This window comes from Hydractinia symbiolongicarpus, chromosome 7 (assembly GCF_029227915.1).
Source record: "Hydractinia symbiolongicarpus strain clone_291-10 chromosome 7, HSymV2.1, whole genome shotgun sequence".
In the NCBI taxonomy this organism is placed as follows: domain Eukaryota; kingdom Metazoa; phylum Cnidaria; class Hydrozoa; order Anthoathecata; family Hydractiniidae; genus Hydractinia; species Hydractinia symbiolongicarpus.
Window position 1 is genome coordinate 21,682,634 of NC_079881.1, and position 23,078 is coordinate 21,705,711.

Consider the following 23,078-nt stretch of genomic DNA (forward strand, 5'->3'; position numbering starts at 1 on the left):
TGCATCGCCTCTTTTCAACGCAACTGGTCACTTCCGCAGACGGTGGGCATTCTAGGTGTAAATGGCGAATCAGTGGTGGAGACAAAGCGCTCGTTGCGGCACTGGCCCTTACTCTCACGACGACAACGGACACTTGTCTTAGTTCGGCTATGAATATGAAAACTGTTTAAGTGGCACAAGGGAAAGGCGAGATGGGGACCAAAATGCCGTAACCACAAGCAATCGATAACGTTAAAGAAGCACGCGATGGTTGCCGCTCTTGTTGGCTTAGCTTTGCGCAGTGGCATTACCATAGCCAATGAGGTTTAACCGAGGCGTGGTGATTGCTAATTGAAAACTTTTCCCAATATCCCGCATGACGGCGTGAAACATCGCCGGCGTTGCAATATTTGGAGGTTCCCACTGGGACCATGCCTAAAAATAGAAATCTGCTGAGCTCACGAAGACTGCGTCGAATGCAAGAAAAGCGCAAAAATTCTTGTTTGCTCGCTTCCGGATGGAGAAGAACCCTTTCGTGTAAAGCAGGACACATTATGCATCGCCTCTTTTCAACGCAACTGGTCACTTCCGCAGACGGTGGGCATTCTAGGTGTAAATGGCGAATCAGTGGTGGAGACAAAGCGCTCGTTGCGGCACTGGCCCTTACTCTCACGACGACAACGGACACTTGTCTTAGTTCGGCTATGAATATGAAAACTGTTTAAGTGGCACAAGGGAAAGGCGAGATGGGGACCAAAATGCCGTAACCACAAGCAATCGATAACGTTAAAGAAGCACGCGATGGTTGCCGCTCTTGTTGGCTTAGCTTTGCGCAGTGGCATTACCATAGCCAATGAGGTTTAACCGAGGCGTGGTGATTGCTAATTGAAAACTTTTCCCAATATCCCGCATGACGGCGTGAAACATCGCCGGCGTTGCAATATTTGGAGGTTCCCACTGGGACCATGCCTAAAAATAGAAATCTGCTGAGCTCACGAAGACTGCGTCGAATGCAAGAAAAGCGCAAAAATTCTTGTTTGCTCGCTTCCGGATGGAGAAGAACCCTTTCGTGTAAAGCAGGACACATTATGCATCGCCTCTTTTCAACGCAACTGGTCACTTCCGCAGACGGTGGGCATTCTAGGTGTAAATGGCGAATCAGTGGTGGAGACAAAGCGCTCGTTGCGGCACTGGCCCTTACTGTCACGACGACAACGGACACTTGTCTTAGTTCGGCTATGAATATGAAAACTGTTTAAGTGGCACAAGGGAAAGGCGAGATGGGGACCAAAATGCCGTAACCACAAGCAATCGATAACGTTAAAGAAGCACACGATGGTTGCCGCTCTTGTTGGGTTAGCTTTGCGCAGTGGCATTACCATAGCCAATGAGGTTTAACCGAGGCGTGGTGATTGCTAATTGAAAACTTTTCCCAATATCCCGCATGACGGCGTGAAACATCGCCGGCGTTGCAATATTTGGAGGTTCCCACTGGGACCATGCCTAAAAATAGAAATCTGCTGAGCTCACGAAGACTGCGTCGAATGCAAGAAAAGCGCAAAAATTCTTGTTTGCTCGCTTCCGGATGGAGAAGAACCCTTTCGTGTAAAGCAGGACACATTATGCATCGCCTCTTTTCAACGCAACTGGTCACTTCCGCAGACGGTGGGCATTCTAGGTGTAAATGGCGAATCAGTGGTGGAGACAAAGCGCTCGTTGCGGCACTGGCCCTTACTCTCACGACGACAACGGACACTTGTCTTAGTTCGGCTATGAATATGAAAACTGTTTAAGTGGCACAAGGGAAAGGCGAGATGGGGACCAAAATGCCGTAACCACAAGCAATCGATAACGTTAAAGAAGCACGCGATGGTTGCCGCTCTTGTTGGCTTAGCTTTGCGCAGTGGCATTACCATAGCCAATGAGGTTTAACCGAGGCGTGGTGATTGCTAATTGAAAACTTTTCCCAATATCCCGCATGACGGCGTGAAACATCGCCGGCGTTGCAATATTTGGAGGTTCCCACTGGGACCATGCCTAAAAATAGAAATCTGCTGAGCTCACGAAGACTGCGTCGAATGCAAGAAAAGCGCAAAAATTCTTGTTTGCTCGCTTCCGGATGGAGAAGAACCCTTTCATGTAAAGCAGGACACATTATGTATCGCCTCTTTTCAACGCAACTGGTCGCTTCCGCAGACGGTGGGCATTCTAGGTGTAAATGGCGAATCAGTGGTGGAGACAAAGCGCTCGTTGCGGCACTGGCCCTTACTCTCACGACGACAACGGACACTTGTCTTAGTTCGGCTATGAATATGAAAACTGTTTAAGTGGCACAAGGGAAAGGCGAGATGGGGACCAAAATGCCGTAACCACAAGCAATCGATAACGTTAAAGAAGCACGCGATGGTTGCCGCTCTTGTTGGGTTAGCTTTGCGCAGTGGCATTACCATAGCCAATGAGGTTTAACCGAGGCGTGGTGATTGCTAATTGAAAACTTTTCCCAATATCCCGCATGACGGCGTGAAACATCGCTGGCGTTGCAATATTTGGAGGTTCCCACTTGGACCATGCCTAAAAATAGAAATCTGCTGAGCTCACGAAGACTGCGTCGAATGCAAGAAAAGCGCAAAAATTCTTGTTTGCTCGCTTCCGGATGGAGAAGAACCCTTTCGTGTAAAGCAGGACACATTATGCATCGCCTCTTTTCAACGCAACTGGTCACTTCCGCAGACGGTGGGCATTCTAGGTGTAAATGGCGAATCAGTGGTGGAGACAAAGCGCTCGTTGCGGCACTGGCCCTTACTCTCACGACGACAACGGACACTTGTCTTAGTTCGGCTATGAATATGAAAACTGTTTAAGTGGCACAAGGGAAAGGCGAGATGGGGACCAAAATGCCGTAACCACAAGCAATCGATAACGTTAAAGAAGCACGCGATGGTTGCCGCTCTTGTTGGCTTAGCTTTGCGCAGTGGCATTACCATAGCCAATGAGGTTTAACCGAGGCGTGGTGATTGCTAATTGAAAACTTTTCCCAATATCCCGCATGACGGCGTGAAACATCGCCGGCGTTGCAATATTTGGAGGTTCCCACTGGGACCATGCCTAAAAATAGAAATCTGCTGAGCTCACGAAGACTGCGTCGAATGCAAGAAAAGCGCAAAAATTCTTGTTTGCTCGCTTCCGGATGGAGAAGAACCCTTTCGTGTAAAGCAGGACACATTATGCATCGCCTCTTTTCAACGCAACTGGTCACTTCCGCAGACGGTGGGCATTCTAGGTGTAAATGGCGAATCAGTGGTGGAGACAAAGCGCTCGTTGCGGCACTGGCCCTTACTCTCACGACGACAACGGACACTTGTCTTAGTTCGGCTATGAATATGAAAACTGTTTAAGTGGCACAAGGGAAAGGCGAGATGGGGACCAAAATGCCGTAACCACAAGCAATCGATAACGTTAAAGAAGCACGCGATGGTTGCCGCTCTTGTTGGCTTAGCTTTGCGCAGTGGCATTACCATAGCCAATGAGGTTTAACCGAGGCGTGGTGATTGCTAATTGAAAACTTTTCCCAATATCCCGCATGACGGCGTGAAACATCGCCGGCGTTGCAATATTTGGAGGTTCCCACTGGGACCATGCCTAAAAATAGAAATCTGCTGAGCTCACGAAGACTGCGTCGAATGCAAGAAAAGCGCAAAAATTCTTGTTTGCTCGCTTCCGGATGGAGAAGAACCCTTTCGTGTAAAGCAGGACACATTATGCATCGCCTCTTTTCAACGCAACTGGTCACTTCCGCAGACGGTGGGCATTCTAGGTGTAAATGGCGAATCAGTGGTGGAGACAAAGCGCTCGTTGCGGCACTGGCCCTTACTCTCACGACGACAACGGACACTTGTGTTAGTTCGGCTATGAATATGAAAACTGTTTAAGTGGCACAAGGGAAAGGCGAGATGGGGACCAAAATGCCGTAACCACAAGCAATCGATAACGTTAAAGAAGCACGCGATGGTTGCCGCTCTTGTTGGCTTAGCTTTGCGCAGTGGCATTACCATAGCCAATGAGGTTTAACCGAGGCGTGGTGATTGCTAATTGAAAACTTTTCCCAATATCCCGCATGACGGCGTGAAACATCGCCGGCGTTGCAATATTTGGAGGTTCCCACTGGGACCATGCCTAAAAATAGAAATCTGCTGAGCTCACGAAGACTGCGTCGAATGCAAGAAAAGCGCAAAAATTCTTGTTTGCTCGCTTCCGGATGGAGAAGAACCCTTTCGTGTAAAGCAGGACACATTATGCATCGCCTCTTTTCAACGCAACTGGTCACTTCCGCAGACGGTGGGCATTCTAGGTGTAAATGGCGAATCAGTGGTGGAGACAAAGCGCTCGTTGCGGCACTGGCCCTTACTCTCACGACGACAACGGACACTTGTCTTAGTTCGGCTATGAATATGAAAACTGTTTAAGTGGCACAAGGGAAAGGCGAGATGGGGACCAAAATGCCGTAACCACAAGCAATCGATAACGTTAAAAAAGCACGCGATGGTTGCCGTTCTTGTTGGGTTAGCTTTGCGCAGTGGCATTACCATAGCCAATGAGGTTTAACCGAGGCGTGGTGATTGCTAATTGAAAACTTTTCCCAATATCCCGCATGACGGCGTGAAACATCGCCGGCGTTGTAATATTTGGAGGTTCTCACTGGGACCATGCCTAAAAATAGAAATCTGCTGAGCTCACGAAGACTGCGTCGAATGCAGGAAAAGCGCAAAAATTCTTGTTTGCTCGCTTCCGGATGGAGAAGAACCCTTTCGTGTAAAGCAGGACACATTATGCATCGCCTCTTTTCAACGCAACTGGTCACTTCCGCAGACGGTGGGCATTCTAGGTGTAAATGGCGAATCAGTGGTGGAGACAAAGCGCTCGTTGCGGCACTGGCCCTTACTCTCACGACGACAACGGACACTTGTCTTAGTTCGGCTATGAATATGAAAACTGTTTAAGTGGCACAAGGGAAAGGCGAGATGGGGACCAAAATGCCGTAACCACAAGCAATCGATAACGTTAAAGAAGCACGCGATGGTTGCCGTTCTTGTTGGGTTAGCTTTGCGCAGTGGCATTACCATAGCCAATGAGGTTTAACCGAGGCGTGGTGATTGCTAATTGAAAACTTTTCCCAATATCCCGCATGACGGCGTGAAACATCGCCGGCGTTGCAATATTTGGAGGTTCCCACTGGGACCATGCCTAAAAATAGAAATCTGCTGAGCTCACGAAGACTGCGTCGAATGCAAGAAAAGCGCAAAAATTCTTGTTTGCTCGCTTCCGGATGGAGAAGAACCCTTTCGTGTAAAGCAGGACACATTATGCATCGCCTCTTTTCAACGCAACTGGTCACTTCCGCAGACGGTGGGCATTCTAGGTGTAAATGGCGAATCAGTGGTGGAGACAAAGCGCTCGTTGCGGCACTGGCCCTTACTCTCACGACGACAACGGACACTTGTCTTAGTTCGGCTATGAATATGAAAACTGTTTAAGTGGCACAAGGGAAAGGCGAGATGGGGACCAAAATGCCGTAACCACAAGCAATCGATAACGTTAAAGAAGCACGCGATGGTTGCCGCTCTTGTTGGCTTAGCTTTGCGCAGTGGCATTACCATAGCCAATGAGGTTTAACCGAGGCGTGGTGATTGCTAATTGAAAACTTTTCCCAATATCCCGCATGACGGCGTGAAACATCGCCGGCGTTGCAATATTTGGAGGTTCCCACTGGGACCATGCCTAAAAATAGAAATCTGCTGAGCTCACGAAGACTGCGTCGAATGCAAGAAAAGCGCAAAAATTCTTGTTTGCTCGCTTCCGGATGGAGAAGAACCCTTTCGTGTAAAGCAGGACACATTATGCATCGCCTCTTTTCAACGCAACTGGTCACTTCCGCAGACGGTGGGCATTCTAGGTGTAAATGGCGAATCAGTGGTGGAGACAAAGCGCTCGTTGCGGCACTGGCCCTTACTCTCACGACGACAACGGACACTTGTCTTAGTTCGGCTATGAATATGAAAACTGTTTAAGTGGCACAAGGGAAAGGCGAGATGGGGACCAAAATGCCGTAACCACAAGCAATCGATAACGTTAAAGAAGCACGCGATGGTTGCCGCTCTTGTTGGCTTAGCTTTGCGCAGTGGCATTAACATAGCCAATGAGGTTTAACCGAGGCGTGGTGATTGCTAATTGAAAACTTTTCCCAATATCCCGCATGACGGCGTGAAACATCGCCGGCGTTGCAATATTTGGAGGTTCCCACTGGGACCATGCCTAAAAATAGAAATCTGCTGAGCTCACGAAGACTGCGTCGAATGCAAGAAAAGCGCAAAAATTCTTGTTTGCTCGCTTCCGGATGGAGAAGAACCCTTTCGTGTAAAGCAGGACACATTATGCATCGCCTCTTTTCAACGCAACTGGTCACTTCCGCAGACGGTGGGCATTCTAGGTGTAAATGGCGAATCAGTGGTGGAGACAAAGCGCTCGTTGCGGCACTGGCCCTTACTCTCACGACGACAACGGACACTTGTCTTAGTTCGGCTATGAATATGAAAACTGTTTAAGTGGCACAAGGGAAAGGCGAGATGGGGACCAAAATGCCGTAACCACAAGCAATCGATAACGTTAAAGAAGCACGCGATGGTTGCCGCTCTTGTTGGCTTAGCTTTGCGCAGTGGCATTACCATAGCCAATGAGGTTTAACCGAGGCGTGGTGATTGCTAATTGAAAACTTTTCCCAATATCCCGCATGACGGCGTGAAACATCGCCGGCGTTGCAATATTTGGAGGTTCCCACTGGGACCATGCCTAAAAATAGAAATCTGCTGAGCTCACGAAGACTGCGTCGAATGCAAGAAAAGCGCAAAAATTCTTGTTTGCTCGCTTCCGGATGGAGAAGAACCCTTTCGTGTAAAGCAGGACACATTATGCATCGCCTCTTTTCAACGCAACTGGTCACTTCCGCAGACGGTGGGCATTCTAGGTGTAAATGGCGAATCAGTGGTGGAGACAAAGCGCTCGTTGCGGCACTGGCCCTTACTCTCACGACGACAACGGACACTTGTCTTAGTTCGGCTATGAATATGAAAACTGTTTAAGTGGCACAAGGGAAAGGCGAGATGGGGACCAAAATGCCGTAACCACAAGCAATCGATAACGTTAAAGAAGCACGCGATGGTTGCCGCTCTTGTTGGCTTAGCTTTGCGCAGTGGCATTACCATAGCCAATGAGGTTTAACCGAGGCGTGGTGATTGCTAATTGAAAACTTTTCCCAATATCCCGCATGACGGCGTGAAACATCGCCGGCGTTGCAATATTTGGAGGTTCCCACTGGGACCATGCCTAAAAATAGAAATCTGCTGAGCTCACGAAGACTGCGTCGAATGCAAGAAAAGCGCAAAAATTCTTGTTTGCTCGCTTCCGGATGGAGAAGAACCCTTTCGTGTAAAGCAGGACACATTATGCATCGCCTCTTTTCAACGCAACTGGTCACTTCCGCAGACGGTGGGCATTCTAGGTGTAAATGGCGAATCAGTGGTGGAGACAAAGCGCTCGTTGCGGCACTGGCCCTTACTCTCACGACGACAACGGACACTTGTCTTAGTTCGGCTATGAATATGAAAACTGTTTAAGTGGCACAAGGGAAAGGCGAGATGGGGACCAAAATGCCGTAACCACAAGCAATCGATAACGTTAAAGAAGCACGCGATGGTTGCCGCTCTTGTTGGCTTAGCTTTGCGCAGTGGTATTACCATAGCCAATGAGGTTTAACCGAGGCGTGGTGATTGCTAATGGAAAACTTTTCCCAATATCCCGCATGACGGCGTGAAACATCGCCGGCGTTGCAATATTTGGAGGTTCCCACTGGGACCATGCCTAAAAATAGAAATCTGCTGAGCTCACGAAGACTGCGTCGAATGCAAGAAAAGCGCAAAAATTCTTGTTTGCTCGCTTCCGGATGGAGAAGAACTCTTTCGTGTAAAGCAGGACACATTATGCATCGCCTCTTTTCAACGCAACTGGTCACTTCCGCAGACGGTGGGCATTCTAGGTGTAAATGGCGAATCAGTGGTGGAGACAAAGCGCTCGTTGCGGCACTGGCCCTTACTCTCACGACGACAACGGACACTTGTCTTAGTTCGGCTATGAATATGAAAACTGTTTAAGTGGCACAAGGGAAAGGCGAGATGGGGACCAAAATGCCGTAACCACAAGCAATCGATAACGTTAAAGAAGCACGCGATGGTTGCCGCTCTTGTTGGCTTAGCTTTGCGCAGTGGCATTACCATAGCCAATGAGGTTTAACCGAGGCGTGGTGATTGCTAATTGAAAACTTTTCCCAATATCCCGCATGACGGCGTGAAACATCGCCGGCGTTGCAATATTTGGAGGTTCCCACTGGGACCATGCCTAAAAATAGAAATCTGCTGAGCTCACGAAGACTGCGTCGAATGCAAGAAAAGCGCAAAAATTCTTGTTTGCTCGCTTCCGGATGGAGAAGAACCCTTTCGTGTAAAGCAGGACACATTATGCATCGCCTCTTTTCAACGCAACTGGTCACTTCCGCAGACGGTGGGCATTCTAGGTGTAAATGGCGAATCAGTGGTGGAGACAAAGCGCTCGTTGCGGCACTGGCCCTTACTCTCACGACGACAACGGACACTTGTCTTAGTTCGGCTATGAATATGAAAACTGTTTAAGTGGCACAAGGGAAAGGCGAGATGGGGACCAAAATGCCGTAACCACAAGCAATCGATAACGTTAAAGAAGCACGCGATGGTTGCCGTTCTTGTTGGGTTAGCTTTGCGCAGTGGCATTACCATAGCCAATGAGGTTTAACCGAGGCGTGGTGATTGCTAATTGAAAACTTTTCCCAATATCCCGCATGACGGCGTGAAACATCGCCGGCGTTGCAATATTTGGAGGTTCCCACTGGGACCATGCCTAAAAATAGAAATCTGCTGAGCTCACGAAGACTGCGTCGAATGCAAGAAAAGCGCAAAAATTCTTGTTTGCTCGATTCCGGATGGAGAAGAACCCTTTCGTGTAAAGCAGGACACATTATGCATCGCCTCTTTTCAACGCAACTGGTCACTTCCGCAGACGGTGGGCATTCTAGGTGTAAATGGCGAATCAGTGGTGGAGACAAAGCGCTCGTTGCGGCACTGGCCCTTACTCTCACGACGACAACGGACACTTGTCTTAGTTCGGCTATGAATATGAAAACTGTTTAAGTGGCACAAGGGAAAGGCGAGATGGGGACCAAAATGCCGTAACCACAAGCAATCGATAACGTTAAAGAAGCACGCGATGGTTGCCGTTCTTGTTGGGTTAGCTTTGCGCAGTGGCATTACCATAGCCAATGAGGTTTAACCGAGGCGTGGTGATTGCTAATTGAAACCTTTTTCCAATATCCCGCATGACGGCGTGAAACATCGCCGGCGTTGTAATATTTGGAGGTTCTCACTGGGACCATGCCTAAAAATAGAAATCTGCTGAGCTCACGAAGACTGCGTCGAATGCAGGAAAAGCGCAAAAATTCTTGTTTGCTCGCTTCCGGATGGAGAAGAACCCTTTCGTGTAAAGCAGGACACATTATGCATCGCCTCTTTTCAACGCAACTGGTCACTTCCGCAGAAGGTGGGCATTCTAGGTGTAAATGGCGAATCAGTGGTGGAGACAAAGCGCTCGTTGCGGCACTGGCCCTTTCTCTCACGACGACAACGGACACTTGTCTTAGTTCGGCTATGAATATGAAAACTGTTTAAGTGGCACAAGGGAAAGGCGAGATGGGGACCAAAATGCCGTAACCACAAGCAATCGATAACGTTAAAGAAGCACGCGATGGTTGCCGTTCTTGTTGGGTTAGCTTTGCGCAGTGGCATTACCATAGCCAATGAGGTTTAACCGAGGCGTGGTGATTGCTAATTGAAAACTTTTCCCAATATCCCGCATGACGGCGTGAAACATCGCCGGCGTTGCAATATTTGGAGGTTCCCACTGGGACCATGCCTAAAAATAGAAATCTGCTGAGCTCACGAAGACTGCGTCGAATGCAAGAAAAGCGCAAAAATTCTTGTTTGCTCGCTTCCAGATGGAGAAGAACCCTTTCGTGTAAAGCAGGACACATTATGCATCGCCTCTTTTGAACGCAACTGGTCACTTCCGCAGACGGTGGGCATTCTAGGTGTAAATGGCGAATCAGTGGTGGAGACAAAGCGCTCGTTGCGGCACTGGCCCTTACTCTCACGACGACAACGGACACTTGTCTTAGTTCGGCTATGAATATGAAAACTGTTTAAGTGGCACAAGGGAAAGGCGAGATGGGGACCAAAATGCCGTAACCACAAGCAATCGATAACGTTAAAGAAGCACGCGATGGTTGCCGCTCTTGTTGGCTTAGCTTTGCGCAGTGGCATTACCATAGCCAATGAGGTTTAACCGAGGCGTGGTGATTGCTAATTGAAAACTTTTCCCAATATCCCGCATGACGGCGTGAAACATCGCCGGCGTTGCAATATTTGGAGGTTCCCACTGGGACCATGCCTAAAAATAGAAATCTGCTGAGCTCACGAAGACTGCGTCGAATGCAAGAAAGGCGCAAAAATTCTTGTTTGCTCGCTTCCGGATGGAGAAAACCCTTTCGTGTAAAGCAGGACACATTATGCATCGCCTCTTTTCAACGCAACTGGTCACTTCCGCAGACGGTGGGCATTCTAGGTGTAAATGGCGAATCAGTGGTGGAGACAAAGCGCTCGTTGCGGCACTGGCCCTTACTCTCACGACGACAACGGACACTTGTCTTAGTTCGGCTATGAATATGAAAACTGTTTAAGTGGCACAAGGGAAAGGCGAGATGGGGACCAAAATGCCGTAACCACAAGCAATCGATAACGTTAAAGAAGCACGCGATGGTTGCCGCTCTTGTTGGCTTAGCTTTGCGCAGTGGCATTACCATAGCCAATGAGGTTTAACCGAGGCGTGGTGATTGCTAATTGAAAACTTTTCCCAATATCCCGCATGACGGCGTGAAACATCGCCGGCGTTGCAATATTTGGAGGTTCCCACTGGGACCATGCCTAAAAATAGAAATCTGCTGAGCTCACGAAGACTGCGTCGAATGCAAGAAAAGCGCAAAAATTCTTGTTTGCTCGCTTCCGAATGGAAAAGAACCCTTTCGTGTAAAGCAGGACACATTATGCATCGCCTCTTTTCAACGCAACTGGTCACTTCCGCAGACGGTGGGCATTCTAGGTGTAAATGGCGAATCAGTGGTGGAGACAAAGCGCTCGTTGCGGCACTGGCCCTTACTCTCACGACGACAACGGACACTTGTCTTAGTTCGGCTATGAATATGAAAACTGTTTAAGTGGCACAAGGGAAAGGCGAGATGGGGACCAAAATGCCGTAACCACAAGCAATCGATAACGTTAAAGAAGCACGCGATGGTTGCCGCTCTTGTTGGCTTAGCTTTGCGCAGTGGCATTACCATAGCCAATGAGGTTTAACCGAGGCGTGGTGATTGCTAATTGAAAACTTTTCCCAATAGCCCGCATGACGGCGTGAAACATCGCCGGCGTTGCAATATTTGGAGGTTCCCACTGGGACCATGCCTAAAAATAGAAATCTGCTGAGCTCACGAAGACTGCGTCGAATGCAAGAAAAGCGCAAAAATTCTTGTTTGCTCGCTTCCGGATGGAGAAGAACCCTTTCGTGTAAAGCAGGACACATTATGCATCGCCTCTTTTCAACGCAACTGGTCACTTCCGCAGACGGTGGGCATTCTAGGTGTAAATGGCGAATCAGTGGTGGAGACAAAGCGCTCGTTGCGGCACTGGCCCTTACTCTCACGACGACAACGGACACTTGTCTTAGTTCGGCTATGAATATGAAAACTGTTTAAGTGGCACAAGGGAAAGGCGAGATGGGGACCAAAATGCCGTAACCACAAGCAATCGATAACGTTAAAGAAGCACGCGATGGTTGCCGTTCTTGTTGGGTTAGCTTTGCGCAGTGGCATTACCATAGCCAATGAGGTTTAACCGAGGCGTGGTGATTGCTAATTGAAAACTTTTCCCAATATCCCGCATGACGGCGTGAAACATCGCCGGCGTTGCAATATTTGGAGGTTCCCACTGGGACCATGCCTAAAAATAGAAATCTGCTGAGCTCACGAAGACTGCGTCGAATGCAAGAAAAGCGCAAAAATTCTTGTTTGCTCGCTTCCGGATGGAGAAGAACCCTTTCGTGTAAAGCAGGACACATTATGCATCGCTTCTTTTCAACGCAACTGGTCACTTCCGCAGACGGTGGGCATTCTAGGTGTAAATGGCGAATCAGTGGTGGAGACAAAGCGCTCGTTGCGGCACTGGCCCTTACTCTCACGACGACAACGGACACTTGTCTTAGTTCGGCTATGAATATGAAAACTGTTTAAGTGGCACAAGGGAAAGGCGAGATGGGGACCAAAATGCCGTAACCACAAGCAATCGATAACGTTAAAGAAGCACGCGATGGTTGCCGTTCTTGTTGGGTTAGCTTTGCGCAGTGGCATTACCATAGCCAATGAGGTTTAACCGAGGCGTGGTCATTGCTAATTGAAAACTTTTCCCAATATCCCGCATGACGGCGTGAAACATCGCCGGCGTTGTAATATTTGGAGGTTCTCACTGGGACCATGCCTAAAAATAGAAATCTGCTGAGCTCACGAAGACTGCGTCGAATGCAGGAAAAGCGCAAAAATTCTTGTTTGCTCGCTTCCGGATGGAGAAGAACCCTTTCGTGTAAAGCAGGACACATTATGCATCGCCTCTTTTCAACGCAACTGGTCACTTCCGCAGACGGTGGGCATTCTAGGTGTAAATGGCGAATCAGTGGTGGAGACAAAGCGCTCGTTGCGGCACTGGCCCTTACTCTCACGACGACAACGGACACTTGTCTTAGTTCGGCTATGAATATGAAAACTGTTTAAGTGGCACAAGGGAAAGGCGAGATGGGGACCAAAATGCCGTAACCACAAGCAATCGATAACGTTAAAGAAGCACGCGATGGTTGCCGCTCTTGTTGGCTTAGCTTTGCGCAGTGGCATTACCATAGCCAATGAGGTTTAACCGAGGCGTGGTGATTGCTAATTGAAAACTTTTCCCAATATCCCGCATGACGGCGTGAAACATCGCCGGCGTTGCAATATTTGGAGGTTCCCACTGGGACCATGCCTAAAAATAGAAATCTGCTGAGCTCACGAAGACTGCGTCGAATGCAAGAAAAGCGCAAAAATTCTTGTTTGCTCGCTTCCGGATGGAGAAGAACCCTTTCGTGTAAAGCAGGACACATTATGCATCGCCTCTTTTCAACGCAACTGGTCACTTCCGCAGACGGTGGGCATTCTAGGTGTAAATGGCGAATCAGTGGTGGAGACAAAGCGCTCGTTGCGGCACTGGCCCTTACTCTCACGACGACAACGGACACTTGTCTTAGTTCGGCTATGAATATGAAAACTGTTTAAGTGGCACAAGGGAAAGGCGAGATGGGGACCAAAATGCCGTAACCACAAGCAATCGATAACGTTAAAGAAGCACGCGATGGTTGCCGTTCTTGTTGGGTTAGCTTTGCGCAGTGGCATTACCATAGCCAATGAGGTTTAACCAAGGCGTGGTGATTGCTAATTGAAAACTTTTCCCAATATCCCGCATGACGGCGTGAAACATCGCCGGCGTTGCAATATTTGGAGGTTCCCACTGGGACCATGCCTAAAAATAGAAATCTGCTGAGCTCACGAAGACTGCGTCGAATGCAAGAAAAGCGCAAAAATTCTTGTTTGCTCGATTCCGGATGGAGAAGAACCCTTTCGTGTAAAGCAGGACACATTATGCATCGCCTCTTTTCAACGCAACTGGTCACTTCCGCAGACGGTGGGCATTCTAGGTGTAAATGGCGAATCAGTGGTGGAGACAAAGCGCTCGTTGCGGCACTGGCCCTTACTCTCACGACGACAACGGACACTTGTCTTAGTTCGGCTATGAATATGAAAACTGTTTAAGTGGCACAAGGGAAAGGCGAGATGGGGACCAAAATGCCGTAACCACAAGCAATCGATAACGTTAAAGAAGCACGCGATGGTTGCCGTTCTTGTTGGGTTAGCTTTGCGCAGTGGCATTACCATAGCCAATGAGGTTTAACCGAGGCGTGGTGATTGCTAATTGAAAACTTTTCCCAATATCCCGCATAACGGCGTGAAACATCGCCGGCGTTGTAATATTTGGAGGTTCTCACTGGGACCATGCCTAAAAATAGAAGTCTGCTGAGCTCACGAAGACTGCGTCGAATGCAGGAAAAGCGCAAAAATTCTTGTTTGCTCGCTTCCGGATGGAGAAGAACCCTTTCGTGTAAAGCAGGACACATTATGCATCGCCTCTTTTCAACGCAACTGGTCACTTCCGCAGACGGTGGGCATTCTAGGTGTAAATGGCGAATCAGTGGTGGAGACAAAGCGCTCGTTGCGGCACTGGCCCTTACTCTCACGACGACAACGGACACTTGTCTTAGTTCGGCTATGAATATGAAAACTGTTTAAGTGGCACAAGGGAAAGGCGAGATGGGGACCAAAATGCCGTAACCACAAGCAATCGATAACGTTAAAGAAGCACGCGATGGTTGCCGTTCTTGCTGGGTTAGCTTTGCGCAGTGGCATTACCATAGCCAATGAGGTTTAACCGAGGCGTGGTGATTGCTAATTGAAAACTTTTCCCAATATCCCGCATGACGGCGTGAAACATCGCCGGCGTTGAATAATTTGGAGGTTCCCACTGGGACCATGCCTAAAAATAGAAATCTGCTGAGCTCACGAAGACTGCGTCGAATGCAAGAAAAGCGCAAAAATTCTTGTTTGCTCGCTTCCGGATGGAGAAGAACCCTTTCGTGTAAAGCAGGACACATTATGCATCGCCTCTTTTCAACGCAACTGGTCACTTCCGCAGACGGTGGGCATTCTAGGTGTAAATGGCGAATCAGTGGTGGAGACAAAGCGCTCGTTGCGGCACTGGCCCTTACTCTCACGACGACAACGGACACTTGTCTTAGTTCGGCTATGAATATGAAAACTGTTTAAGTGGCACAAGGGAAAGGCGAGATGGGGACCAAAATGCCGTAACCACAAGCAATCGATAACGTTAAAGAAGCACGCGATGGTTGCCGCTCTTGTTGGCTTAGCTTTGCGCAGTGGCATTACCATAGCCAATGAGGTTTAACCGAGGCGTGGTGATTGCTAATTGAAAACTTTTCCCAATATCCCGCATGACGGCGTGAAACATCGCCGGCGTTGCAATATTTGGAGGTTCCCACTGGGACCATGCCTAAAAATAGAAATCTGCTGAGCTCACGAAGACTGCGTCGAATGCAAGAAAAGCGCAAAAATTCTTGTTTGCTCGCTTCCGGATGGAGAAGAACCCTTTCGTGTAAAGCAGGACACATTATGCATCGCCTCTTTTCAACGCAACTGGTCACTTCCGCAGACGGTGGGCATTCTAGGTGTAAATGGCGAATCAGTGGTGGAGACAAAGCGCTCGTTGCGGCACTGGCCCTTACTCTCACGACGACAACGGACACTTGTCTTAGTTCGGCTATGAATATGAAAACTGTTTAAGTGGCACAAGGGAAAGGCGAGATGGGGACCAAAATGCCGTAACCACAAGCAATCGATAACGTTAAAGAAGCACGCGATGGTTGCCGCTCTTGTTGGCTTAGCTTTGCGCAGTGGCATTACCATAGCCAATGAGGTTTAACCGAGGCGTGGTCATTGCTAATTGAAAACTTTTCCCAATATCCCGCATGACGGCGTGAAACATCGCCGGCGTTGCAATATTTGGAGGTTCCCACTGGGACCATGCCTAAAAATAGAAATCTGCTGAGCTCACGAAGACTGCGTCGAATGCAAGAAAAGCGCAAAAATTCTTGTTTGCTCGCTTCCGGATGGAGAAGAACCCTTTCGTGTAAAGCAGGACACATTATGCATCGCCTCTTTTCAACGCAACTGGTCACTTCCGCAGACGGTGGGCATTCTAGGTGTAAATGGCGAATCAGTGGTGGAGACAAAGCGCTCGTTGCGGCACTGACCCTTACTCTCACGACGACAACGGACACTTGTCTTAGTTCGGCTATGAATATGAAAACTGTTTAAGTGGCACAAGGGAAAGGCGAGATGGGGACCAAAATGCCGTAACCACAAGCAATCGATAACGTTAAAGAAGCACGCGATGGTTGCCGCTCTTGTTGGCTTAGCTTTGCGCAGTGGCATTACCATAGCCAATGAGGTTTAACCGAGGCGTGGTGATTGCTAATTGAAAACTTTTCCCAATATCCCGCATGACGGCGTGAAACATCGCCGGCGTTGCAATATTTGGAGGTTCCCACTGGGACCATGCCTAAAAATAGAAATCTGCTGAGCTCACGAAGACTGCGTCGAATGCAAGAAAAGCGCAAAAATTCTTGTTTGCTCGCTTCCGGATGGAGAAGAACCCTTTCGTGTAAAGCAGGACACATTATGCATCGCCTCTTTTCAACGCAACTGGTCACTTCCGCAGACGGTGGGCATTCTAGGTGTAAATGGCGAATCAGTGGTGGAGACAAAGCGCTCGTTGCGGCACTGGCCCTTACTCTCACGACGACAACGGACACTTGTCTTAGTTCGGCTATGAATATGAAAACTGTTTAAGTGGCACAAGGGAAAGGCGAGATGGGGACCAAAATGCTGTAACCACAAGCAATCGATAACGTTAAAGAAGCACGCGATGGTTGCCGTTCTTGTTGGGTTAGCTTTGCGCAGTGGCATTACCATAGCCAATGAGGTTTAACCGAGGCGTGGTGATTGCTAATTGAAAACTTTTCCCAATATCCCGCATGACGGCGTGAAACATCGCCGGCGTTGCAATATTTGGAGGTTCCCACTGGGACCATGCCTAAAAATAGAAATCTGCTGAGCTCACGAAGACTGCGTCGAATGCAAGAAAAGCGCAAAAATTCTTGTTTGCTCGCTTCCGGATGGAGAAGAACCCTTTCGTGTAAAGCAGGACACATTATGCATCGCCTCTTTTCAACGCAACTGGTCACTTCCGCAGACGGTGGGCATTCTAGGTGTAAATGGCGAATCAGTGGTGGAGACAAAGCGCTCGTTGCGGCACTGGCCCTTACTCTCACGACGACAACGGACACTTGTCTTAGTTCGGCTATGAATATGAAAACTGTTTAAGTGGCACAAGGGAAAGGCGAGATGGGGACCAAAATGCCGTAACCACAAGCAATCGATAACGTTAAAGAAGCACGCGATGGTTGCTGTTCTTGTTGGGTTAGCTTTGCGCAGTGGCATTACCATAGCCAATGAGGTTTAACCGAGGCGTGGTCATTGCTAATTGAAAACTTTTCCCAATATCCCGCATGACGGCGTGAAACATCGCCGGCGTTGTAATATTTGGAGGTTCTCACTGGGACCATGCCTAAAAATAGAAATCTGCTGAGCTCACGAAGACTGCGTCGAATGCAGGAAAAGCGCAAAAATTCTTGTTTGCTCGCTTCCGGATGGAGAAGAACCCTTTCGTGTAAAGCAGGACACATTATGCATCGCCTCTTTTCAACGCAACTGGTCACTTCCGCAGACGGTGGGCATTCTAGGTGTAAATGGCGAATCAGTGGTGGAGACAAAGCGCTCGTTGCGGACTGGCCCTTACTCTCACGACGACAACGGACACTTGTCTTAGTTCGGCTATGAATATGAAAACTGTTTAAGTGGCACAAGGGAAAGGCGAGATGGGGACCAAAATGCCGTAACCACAAGCAATCGATAACGTTAAAGAAGCACGCGATGGTTGCCGTTCTTGTTGGGTTAGCTTTGCGCAGTGGCATTACCATAGCCAATGAGGTTTAACCGAGGCGTGGTGATTGCTAATTGAAAACTTTTCCCAATATCCCGCATGACGGCGTGAAACATCGCCGGCGTTGCAATATTTGGAGGTTCCCACTGGGACCATGCCTAAAAATAGAAATCTGCTGAGCTCACGAAGACTGCGTGGAATGCAAGAAAAGCGCAAAAATTCTTGTTTGCTCGCTTCCGGATGGAGAAGAACCCTTTCGTGTAAAGCAGGACACATTATGCATCGCCTCTTTTCAACGCAACTGGTCACTTCCGCAGACGGTGGGCATTCTAGGTGTAAATGGCGAATCAGTGGTGGAGACAAAGCGCTCGTTGCGGCACTGGCCCTTACTCTCACGACGACAACGGACACTTGTCTTAGTTCGGCTATGAATATGAAAACTGTTTAAGTGGCACAAGGGAAAGGCGAGATGGGGACCAAAATGCCGTAACCACAAGCAATCGATAACGTTAAAGAAGCACGCGATGGTTGCCGCTCTTGTTGGGTTAGCTTTGCGCAGTGGCATTACCATAGCCAATGAGGTTTAACCGAGGCGTGGTGATTGCTAATTGAAAACTTTTCCCAATATCCCGCATGACGGCGTGAAACATCGCCGGCGTTGCAATATTTGGAGGTTCCCACTGGGACCATGCCTAAAAATAGAAATCTGCTGAGCTCACGAAGACTGCGTCGAATGCAAGAAAAGCGCAAAAATTCTTGTTTGCTCGCTTCCGGATGGAGAAGAACCCTTTCGTGTAAAGCAGGACACATTATGCATCGCCTCTTTTCAACGCAACTGGTCACTTCCGCAGACGGTGGGCATTCTAGGTGTAAATGGCGAATCAGTGGTGGAGACAAAGCGCTCGTTGCAGCACTGGCCCTTACTCTCACGACGACAACGGACACTTGTCTTAGTTCGGCTATGAATATGAAAACTGTTTAAGTGGCACAAGGGAAAGGCGAGATGGGGACCAAAATGCCGTAACCACAAGCAATCGATAACGTTAAAGAAGCACGCGATGGTTGCCGCTCTTGTTGGCTTAGCTTTGCGCAGTGGCATTACCATAGCCAATGAGGTTTAACCGAGGCGTGGTGATTGCTAATTGAAAACTTTTCCCAATATCCCGCATGACGGCGTGAAACATCGCCGGCGTTGCAATATTTGGAGGTTCCCACTGGGACCATGCCTAAAAATAGAAATCTGCTGAGCTCACGAAGACTGCGTCGAATGCAAGAAAAGCGCAAAAATTCTTGTTTGCTCGCTTCCGGATGGAGAAGAACCCTTTCGTGTAAAGCAGGACACATTATGCATCGCCTCTTTTCAACGCAACTGGTCACTTCCGCAGACGGTGGGCATTCTAGGTGTAAATGGCGAATCAGTGGTGGAGACAAAGCGCTCGTTGCGGCACTGGCCCTTACTCTCACGACGACAACGGACACTTGTCTTAGTTCGGCTATGAATATGAAAACTGTTTAAGTGGCACAAGGGAAAGGCGAGATGGGGACCAAAATGCCGTAACCACAAGCAATCGATAACGTTAAAGAAGCACGCGATGGTTGCCGTTCTTGTTGGGTTAGCTTTGCGCAGTGGCATTACCATAGCCAATGAGGTTTAACCGAGGCGTGGTGATTGCTAATTGAAAACTTTTCCCAATATCCCGCATGACGGCGTGAAACATCGCCGGCGTTGCAATATTTGGAGGTTCCCACTGGGACCATGCCTAAAAATAGAAATCTGCTGAGCTCACGAAGACTGCGTCGAATGCAAGAAAAGCGCAAAAATTCTTGTTTGCTCGCTTCCGGATGGAGAAGAACCCTTTCGTGTAAAGCAGGACACATTATGCATCGCCTCTTTTCAACGCAACTGGTCACTTCCGCAGACGGTGGGCATTCTAGGTGTAAATGGCGAATCAGTGGTGGAGACAAAGCGCTCGTTGCGGCACTGGCCCTTACTCTCACGACGACAACGGACACTTGTCTTAGTTCGGCTATGAATATGAAAACTGTTTAAGTGGCACAAGGGAAAGGCGAGATGGGGACCAAAATGCCGTAACCACAAGCAATCGATAACGTTAAAGAAGCACGCGATGGTTGCCGTTCTTGTTGGGTTAGCTTTGCGCAGTGGCATTACCATAGCCAATGAGGTTTAACCGAGGCGTGGTCATTGCTAATTGAAAACTTTTCCCAATATCCCGCATGACGGCGTGAAACATCGCCGGCGTTGCAATATTTGGAGGTTCCCACTGGGACCATGCCTAAAAATAGAAATCTGCTGAGCTCACGAAGACTGCGTCGAATGCAAGAAAAGCGCAAAAATTCTTGTTTGCTCGCTTCCGGATGGAGAAGAACCCTTTCGTGTAAAGCAGGACACATTATGCATCGCCTCTTTTCAACGCAACTGGTCACTTCCGCAGACGGTGGGCATTCTAGGTGTAAATGGCGAATCAGTGGTGGAGACAAAGCGCTCGTTGCGGCACTGGCCCTTACTCTCACGACGACAACGGACACTTGTCTTAGTTCGGCTATGAATATGAAAACTGTTTAAGTGGCACAAGGGAAAGGCGAGATGGGGACCAAAATGCCGTAACCACAAGCAATCGATAACGTTAAAGAAGCACGCGATGGTTGCCGCTCTTGTTGGGTTAGCTTTGCGCAGTGGCATTACCATAGCCAATGAGGTTTAACCGAGGCGTGGTGATTGCTAATTGAAAACTTTTCCCAATATCCCGCATGACGGCGTGAAACATCGCCGGCGTTGCAATATTTGGAGGTTCCCACTGGGACCATGCCTAAAAATAGAAATCTGCTGAGCTCACGAAGACTGCGTCGAATGCAAGAAAAGCGCAAAAATTCTTGTTTGCTCGCTTCCGGATGGAGAAGAACCCTTTCGTGTAAAGCAGGACACATTATGCATCGCCTCTTTTCAACGCAACTGGTCACTTCCGCAGACGGTGGGCATTCTAGGTGTAAATGGCGAATCAGTGGTGGAGACAAAGCGCTCGTTGCGGCACTGGCCCTTACTCTCACGACGACAACGGACACTTGTCTTAGTTCGGCTATGAATATGAAAACTGTTTAAGTGGCACAAGGGAAGGGCGAGATGGGGACCAAAATGCCGTAACCACAAGCAATCGATAACGTTAAAGAAGCACGCGATGGTTGCCGTTCTTTTTGGGTTAGCTTTGCGCAGTGGCATTACCATAGCCAATGAGGTTTAACCGAGGCGTGGTGATTGCTAATTGAAAACTTTTCCCAATATCCCGCATGACGGCGTGAAACATCGCCGGCGTTGCAATATTTGGAGGTTCCCACTGGGACCATGCCTAAAAATAGAAATCTGCTGAGCTCACGAAGACTGCGTCGAATGCAAGAAAAGCGCAAAAATTCTTGTTTGCTCGCTTCCGAATGAAGAAGAACCCTTTCGTGTAAAGCAGGACACATTATGCATCGCCTCTTTTCAACGCAACTGGTCACTTCCGCAGACGGTGGGCATTCTAGGTGTAAATGGCGAATCAGTGGTGGAGACAAAGCGCTCGTTGCGGCACTGGCCCTTACTCTCACGACGACAACGGACACTTGTCTTAGTTCGGCTATGAATATGAAAACTGTTTAAGTGGCACAAGGGAAAGGCGAGATGGGGACCAAAATGCGTAACCACAAGCAATCGATAACGTTAAAGAAGCACGCGATGGTTGCCGTTCTTGTTGGGTTAGCTTTGCGCAGTGGCATTACCATAGCCAATGAGGTTTAACCGAGGCGTGGTGATTGCTAATTGAAAACTTTTCCCAATATCCCGCATGACGGCGTGAAACATCGCCGGCGTTGTAATATTTGGAGGTTCTCACTGGGACCATGCCTAAAAATAGAAATCTGCTGAGCTCACGAAGACTGCGTCGAATGCAGGAAAAGCGCAAAAATTCTTGTTTGCTCGCTTCCGGATGGAGAAGAACCCTTTCGTGTAAAGCAGGACACATTATGCATCGCCTCTTTTCAACGCAACTGGTCACTTCCGCAGACGGTGGGCATTCTAGGTGTAAATGGCGAATCAGTGGTGGAGACAAAGCGCTCGTTGCGGCACTGGCCCTTACTCTCACGACGACAACGGACACTTGTCTTAGTTCGGCTATGAATATGAAAACTGTTTAAGTGGCACAAGGGAAAGGCGAGATGGGGACCAAAATGCCGTAACCACAAGCAATCGATAACGTTAAAGAAGCACGCGATGGTTGCCGTTCTTGTTGGGTTAGCTTTGCGCAGTGGCATTACCATAGCCAATGAGGTTTAACCGAGGCGTGGTGATTGCTAATTGAAAACTTTTCCCAATATCCCGCACGACGGCGTGAAACATCGCCGGCGTTGCAATATTTGGAGGTTCCCACTGGGACCATGCCTAAAAATAGAAATCTGCTGAGCTCACGAAGACTGCGTCGAATGCAAGAAAAGCGCAAAAATTCTTGTTTGCTCGCTTCCGGATGGAGAAGAACCCTTTCGTGTAAAGCAGGACACATTATGCATCGCCTCTTTTCAACGCAACTGGTCACTTCCGCAGACGGTGGGCATTCTAGGTGTAAATGGCGAATCAGTGGTGGAGACAAAGCGCTCGTTGCGGCACCGGCCCTTACTCTCACGACGACAACGGACACTTGTCTTAGTTCGGCTATGAATATGAAAACTGTTTAAGTGGCACAAGGGAAAGGCGAGATGGGGACCAAAATGCCGTAACCACAAGCAATCGATAACGTTAAAGAAGCACGCGATGGTTGCCGCTCTTGTTGGCTTAGCTTTGCGCAGTGGCATTACCATAGCCAATGAGGTTTAACCGAGGCGTGGTGATTGCTAATTGAAAACTTTTCCCAATATCCCGCATGACGGCGTGAAACATCGCCGGCGTTGCAATATTTGGAGGTTCCCACTGGGACCATGCCTAAAAATAGAAATCTGCTGAGCTCACGAAGACTGCGTCGAATGCAAGAAAAGCGCAAAAATTCTTGTTTGCTCGCTTCCGGATGGAGAAGAACCCTTTCGTGTAAAGCAGGACACATTATGCATCGCCTCTTTTCAACGCAACTGGTCACTTCCGCAGACGGTGGGCATTCTAGGTGTAAATGGCGAATCAGTGGTGGAGACAAAGCGCTCGTTGCGGCACTGGCCCTTACTCTCACG

At 48.7% G+C, this 23,078-nt stretch overlaps 43 non-coding genes across 43 annotated transcripts; all 43 read left to right on the plus strand.

The window, feature by feature from the left end:
* The first annotated feature begins 269 nt into the window (after positions 1-269).
* Positions 270-408, plus strand: LOC130650294 (U4 spliceosomal RNA). Its single transcript, XR_008983688.1, has one exon. It is a non-coding gene; the product is annotated as a U4 spliceosomal RNA (small nuclear RNA).
* Positions 409-803: 395 nt separating this feature from the next.
* LOC130650295 (U4 spliceosomal RNA) lies at positions 804-942 on the plus strand. The gene has a single exon (XR_008983689.1). It is a non-coding gene; the product is annotated as a U4 spliceosomal RNA (small nuclear RNA).
* A 395-nt stretch (positions 943-1,337) lies between these two features.
* LOC130650296 (U4 spliceosomal RNA) lies at positions 1,338-1,476 on the plus strand. Its single transcript, XR_008983690.1, has one exon. It is a non-coding gene; the product is annotated as a U4 spliceosomal RNA (small nuclear RNA).
* A 395-nt stretch (positions 1,477-1,871) lies between these two features.
* LOC130650297 (U4 spliceosomal RNA) lies at positions 1,872-2,010 on the plus strand. The gene has a single exon (XR_008983691.1). It is a non-coding gene; the product is annotated as a U4 spliceosomal RNA (small nuclear RNA).
* A 395-nt stretch (positions 2,011-2,405) lies between these two features.
* LOC130650018 (U4 spliceosomal RNA) lies at positions 2,406-2,544 on the plus strand. Its single transcript, XR_008983425.1, has one exon. It is a non-coding gene; the product is annotated as a U4 spliceosomal RNA (small nuclear RNA).
* Positions 2,545-2,939: 395 nt separating this feature from the next.
* Positions 2,940-3,078, plus strand: LOC130650298 (U4 spliceosomal RNA). Its single transcript, XR_008983692.1, has one exon. It is a non-coding gene; the product is annotated as a U4 spliceosomal RNA (small nuclear RNA).
* Positions 3,079-3,473: 395 nt separating this feature from the next.
* On the plus strand, positions 3,474-3,612 carry LOC130650299 (U4 spliceosomal RNA). The gene has a single exon (XR_008983693.1). It is a non-coding gene; the product is annotated as a U4 spliceosomal RNA (small nuclear RNA).
* A 395-nt stretch (positions 3,613-4,007) lies between these two features.
* On the plus strand, positions 4,008-4,146 carry LOC130650300 (U4 spliceosomal RNA). The gene has a single exon (XR_008983694.1). It is a non-coding gene; the product is annotated as a U4 spliceosomal RNA (small nuclear RNA).
* A 395-nt stretch (positions 4,147-4,541) lies between these two features.
* Positions 4,542-4,680, plus strand: LOC130649985 (U4 spliceosomal RNA). Its single transcript, XR_008983394.1, has one exon. It is a non-coding gene; the product is annotated as a U4 spliceosomal RNA (small nuclear RNA).
* Positions 4,681-5,075: 395 nt separating this feature from the next.
* Positions 5,076-5,214, plus strand: LOC130650302 (U4 spliceosomal RNA). The gene has a single exon (XR_008983696.1). It is a non-coding gene; the product is annotated as a U4 spliceosomal RNA (small nuclear RNA).
* A 395-nt stretch (positions 5,215-5,609) lies between these two features.
* LOC130650303 (U4 spliceosomal RNA) lies at positions 5,610-5,748 on the plus strand. The gene has a single exon (XR_008983697.1). It is a non-coding gene; the product is annotated as a U4 spliceosomal RNA (small nuclear RNA).
* A 395-nt stretch (positions 5,749-6,143) lies between these two features.
* Positions 6,144-6,282, plus strand: LOC130650010 (U4 spliceosomal RNA). Its single transcript, XR_008983417.1, has one exon. It is a non-coding gene; the product is annotated as a U4 spliceosomal RNA (small nuclear RNA).
* Positions 6,283-6,677: 395 nt separating this feature from the next.
* On the plus strand, positions 6,678-6,816 carry LOC130650304 (U4 spliceosomal RNA). Its single transcript, XR_008983698.1, has one exon. It is a non-coding gene; the product is annotated as a U4 spliceosomal RNA (small nuclear RNA).
* Positions 6,817-7,211: 395 nt separating this feature from the next.
* On the plus strand, positions 7,212-7,350 carry LOC130650305 (U4 spliceosomal RNA). The gene has a single exon (XR_008983700.1). It is a non-coding gene; the product is annotated as a U4 spliceosomal RNA (small nuclear RNA).
* Positions 7,351-7,745: 395 nt separating this feature from the next.
* Positions 7,746-7,884, plus strand: LOC130649996 (U4 spliceosomal RNA). The gene has a single exon (XR_008983404.1). It is a non-coding gene; the product is annotated as a U4 spliceosomal RNA (small nuclear RNA).
* A 395-nt stretch (positions 7,885-8,279) lies between these two features.
* LOC130650307 (U4 spliceosomal RNA) lies at positions 8,280-8,418 on the plus strand. Its single transcript, XR_008983701.1, has one exon. It is a non-coding gene; the product is annotated as a U4 spliceosomal RNA (small nuclear RNA).
* Positions 8,419-8,813: 395 nt separating this feature from the next.
* On the plus strand, positions 8,814-8,952 carry LOC130650308 (U4 spliceosomal RNA). The gene has a single exon (XR_008983702.1). It is a non-coding gene; the product is annotated as a U4 spliceosomal RNA (small nuclear RNA).
* Positions 8,953-9,347: 395 nt separating this feature from the next.
* Positions 9,348-9,486, plus strand: LOC130650047 (U4 spliceosomal RNA). The gene has a single exon (XR_008983452.1). It is a non-coding gene; the product is annotated as a U4 spliceosomal RNA (small nuclear RNA).
* Positions 9,487-9,881: 395 nt separating this feature from the next.
* LOC130650309 (U4 spliceosomal RNA) lies at positions 9,882-10,020 on the plus strand. Its single transcript, XR_008983703.1, has one exon. It is a non-coding gene; the product is annotated as a U4 spliceosomal RNA (small nuclear RNA).
* A 395-nt stretch (positions 10,021-10,415) lies between these two features.
* Positions 10,416-10,554, plus strand: LOC130650310 (U4 spliceosomal RNA). Its single transcript, XR_008983704.1, has one exon. It is a non-coding gene; the product is annotated as a U4 spliceosomal RNA (small nuclear RNA).
* Positions 10,555-10,948: 394 nt separating this feature from the next.
* Positions 10,949-11,087, plus strand: LOC130650311 (U4 spliceosomal RNA). Its single transcript, XR_008983705.1, has one exon. It is a non-coding gene; the product is annotated as a U4 spliceosomal RNA (small nuclear RNA).
* A 395-nt stretch (positions 11,088-11,482) lies between these two features.
* Positions 11,483-11,621, plus strand: LOC130649828 (U4 spliceosomal RNA). The gene has a single exon (XR_008983245.1). It is a non-coding gene; the product is annotated as a U4 spliceosomal RNA (small nuclear RNA).
* A 395-nt stretch (positions 11,622-12,016) lies between these two features.
* On the plus strand, positions 12,017-12,155 carry LOC130650313 (U4 spliceosomal RNA). Its single transcript, XR_008983706.1, has one exon. It is a non-coding gene; the product is annotated as a U4 spliceosomal RNA (small nuclear RNA).
* Positions 12,156-12,550: 395 nt separating this feature from the next.
* On the plus strand, positions 12,551-12,689 carry LOC130649975 (U4 spliceosomal RNA). Its single transcript, XR_008983385.1, has one exon. It is a non-coding gene; the product is annotated as a U4 spliceosomal RNA (small nuclear RNA).
* A 395-nt stretch (positions 12,690-13,084) lies between these two features.
* Positions 13,085-13,223, plus strand: LOC130650315 (U4 spliceosomal RNA). Its single transcript, XR_008983708.1, has one exon. It is a non-coding gene; the product is annotated as a U4 spliceosomal RNA (small nuclear RNA).
* A 395-nt stretch (positions 13,224-13,618) lies between these two features.
* On the plus strand, positions 13,619-13,757 carry LOC130649969 (U4 spliceosomal RNA). The gene has a single exon (XR_008983379.1). It is a non-coding gene; the product is annotated as a U4 spliceosomal RNA (small nuclear RNA).
* Positions 13,758-14,152: 395 nt separating this feature from the next.
* LOC130650044 (U4 spliceosomal RNA) lies at positions 14,153-14,291 on the plus strand. The gene has a single exon (XR_008983449.1). It is a non-coding gene; the product is annotated as a U4 spliceosomal RNA (small nuclear RNA).
* A 395-nt stretch (positions 14,292-14,686) lies between these two features.
* On the plus strand, positions 14,687-14,825 carry LOC130650079 (U4 spliceosomal RNA). The gene has a single exon (XR_008983482.1). It is a non-coding gene; the product is annotated as a U4 spliceosomal RNA (small nuclear RNA).
* A 395-nt stretch (positions 14,826-15,220) lies between these two features.
* On the plus strand, positions 15,221-15,359 carry LOC130650316 (U4 spliceosomal RNA). Its single transcript, XR_008983709.1, has one exon. It is a non-coding gene; the product is annotated as a U4 spliceosomal RNA (small nuclear RNA).
* Positions 15,360-15,754: 395 nt separating this feature from the next.
* On the plus strand, positions 15,755-15,893 carry LOC130650135 (U4 spliceosomal RNA). The gene has a single exon (XR_008983536.1). It is a non-coding gene; the product is annotated as a U4 spliceosomal RNA (small nuclear RNA).
* Positions 15,894-16,288: 395 nt separating this feature from the next.
* Positions 16,289-16,427, plus strand: LOC130650317 (U4 spliceosomal RNA). The gene has a single exon (XR_008983710.1). It is a non-coding gene; the product is annotated as a U4 spliceosomal RNA (small nuclear RNA).
* Positions 16,428-16,822: 395 nt separating this feature from the next.
* On the plus strand, positions 16,823-16,961 carry LOC130650318 (U4 spliceosomal RNA). The gene has a single exon (XR_008983711.1). It is a non-coding gene; the product is annotated as a U4 spliceosomal RNA (small nuclear RNA).
* Positions 16,962-17,356: 395 nt separating this feature from the next.
* LOC130649976 (U4 spliceosomal RNA) lies at positions 17,357-17,495 on the plus strand. Its single transcript, XR_008983386.1, has one exon. It is a non-coding gene; the product is annotated as a U4 spliceosomal RNA (small nuclear RNA).
* Positions 17,496-17,889: 394 nt separating this feature from the next.
* LOC130650319 (U4 spliceosomal RNA) lies at positions 17,890-18,028 on the plus strand. The gene has a single exon (XR_008983712.1). It is a non-coding gene; the product is annotated as a U4 spliceosomal RNA (small nuclear RNA).
* A 395-nt stretch (positions 18,029-18,423) lies between these two features.
* Positions 18,424-18,562, plus strand: LOC130650320 (U4 spliceosomal RNA). Its single transcript, XR_008983713.1, has one exon. It is a non-coding gene; the product is annotated as a U4 spliceosomal RNA (small nuclear RNA).
* Positions 18,563-18,957: 395 nt separating this feature from the next.
* Positions 18,958-19,096, plus strand: LOC130650321 (U4 spliceosomal RNA). Its single transcript, XR_008983714.1, has one exon. It is a non-coding gene; the product is annotated as a U4 spliceosomal RNA (small nuclear RNA).
* Positions 19,097-19,491: 395 nt separating this feature from the next.
* LOC130650322 (U4 spliceosomal RNA) lies at positions 19,492-19,630 on the plus strand. Its single transcript, XR_008983715.1, has one exon. It is a non-coding gene; the product is annotated as a U4 spliceosomal RNA (small nuclear RNA).
* A 395-nt stretch (positions 19,631-20,025) lies between these two features.
* LOC130650147 (U4 spliceosomal RNA) lies at positions 20,026-20,164 on the plus strand. The gene has a single exon (XR_008983547.1). It is a non-coding gene; the product is annotated as a U4 spliceosomal RNA (small nuclear RNA).
* A 395-nt stretch (positions 20,165-20,559) lies between these two features.
* Positions 20,560-20,698, plus strand: LOC130650323 (U4 spliceosomal RNA). Its single transcript, XR_008983716.1, has one exon. It is a non-coding gene; the product is annotated as a U4 spliceosomal RNA (small nuclear RNA).
* Positions 20,699-21,093: 395 nt separating this feature from the next.
* LOC130650324 (U4 spliceosomal RNA) lies at positions 21,094-21,232 on the plus strand. Its single transcript, XR_008983717.1, has one exon. It is a non-coding gene; the product is annotated as a U4 spliceosomal RNA (small nuclear RNA).
* A 394-nt stretch (positions 21,233-21,626) lies between these two features.
* On the plus strand, positions 21,627-21,765 carry LOC130649986 (U4 spliceosomal RNA). The gene has a single exon (XR_008983395.1). It is a non-coding gene; the product is annotated as a U4 spliceosomal RNA (small nuclear RNA).
* Positions 21,766-22,160: 395 nt separating this feature from the next.
* LOC130650524 (U4 spliceosomal RNA) lies at positions 22,161-22,299 on the plus strand. The gene has a single exon (XR_008983910.1). It is a non-coding gene; the product is annotated as a U4 spliceosomal RNA (small nuclear RNA).
* A 395-nt stretch (positions 22,300-22,694) lies between these two features.
* Positions 22,695-22,833, plus strand: LOC130650326 (U4 spliceosomal RNA). The gene has a single exon (XR_008983719.1). It is a non-coding gene; the product is annotated as a U4 spliceosomal RNA (small nuclear RNA).
* Positions 22,834-23,078: the final 245 nt, after the last annotated feature.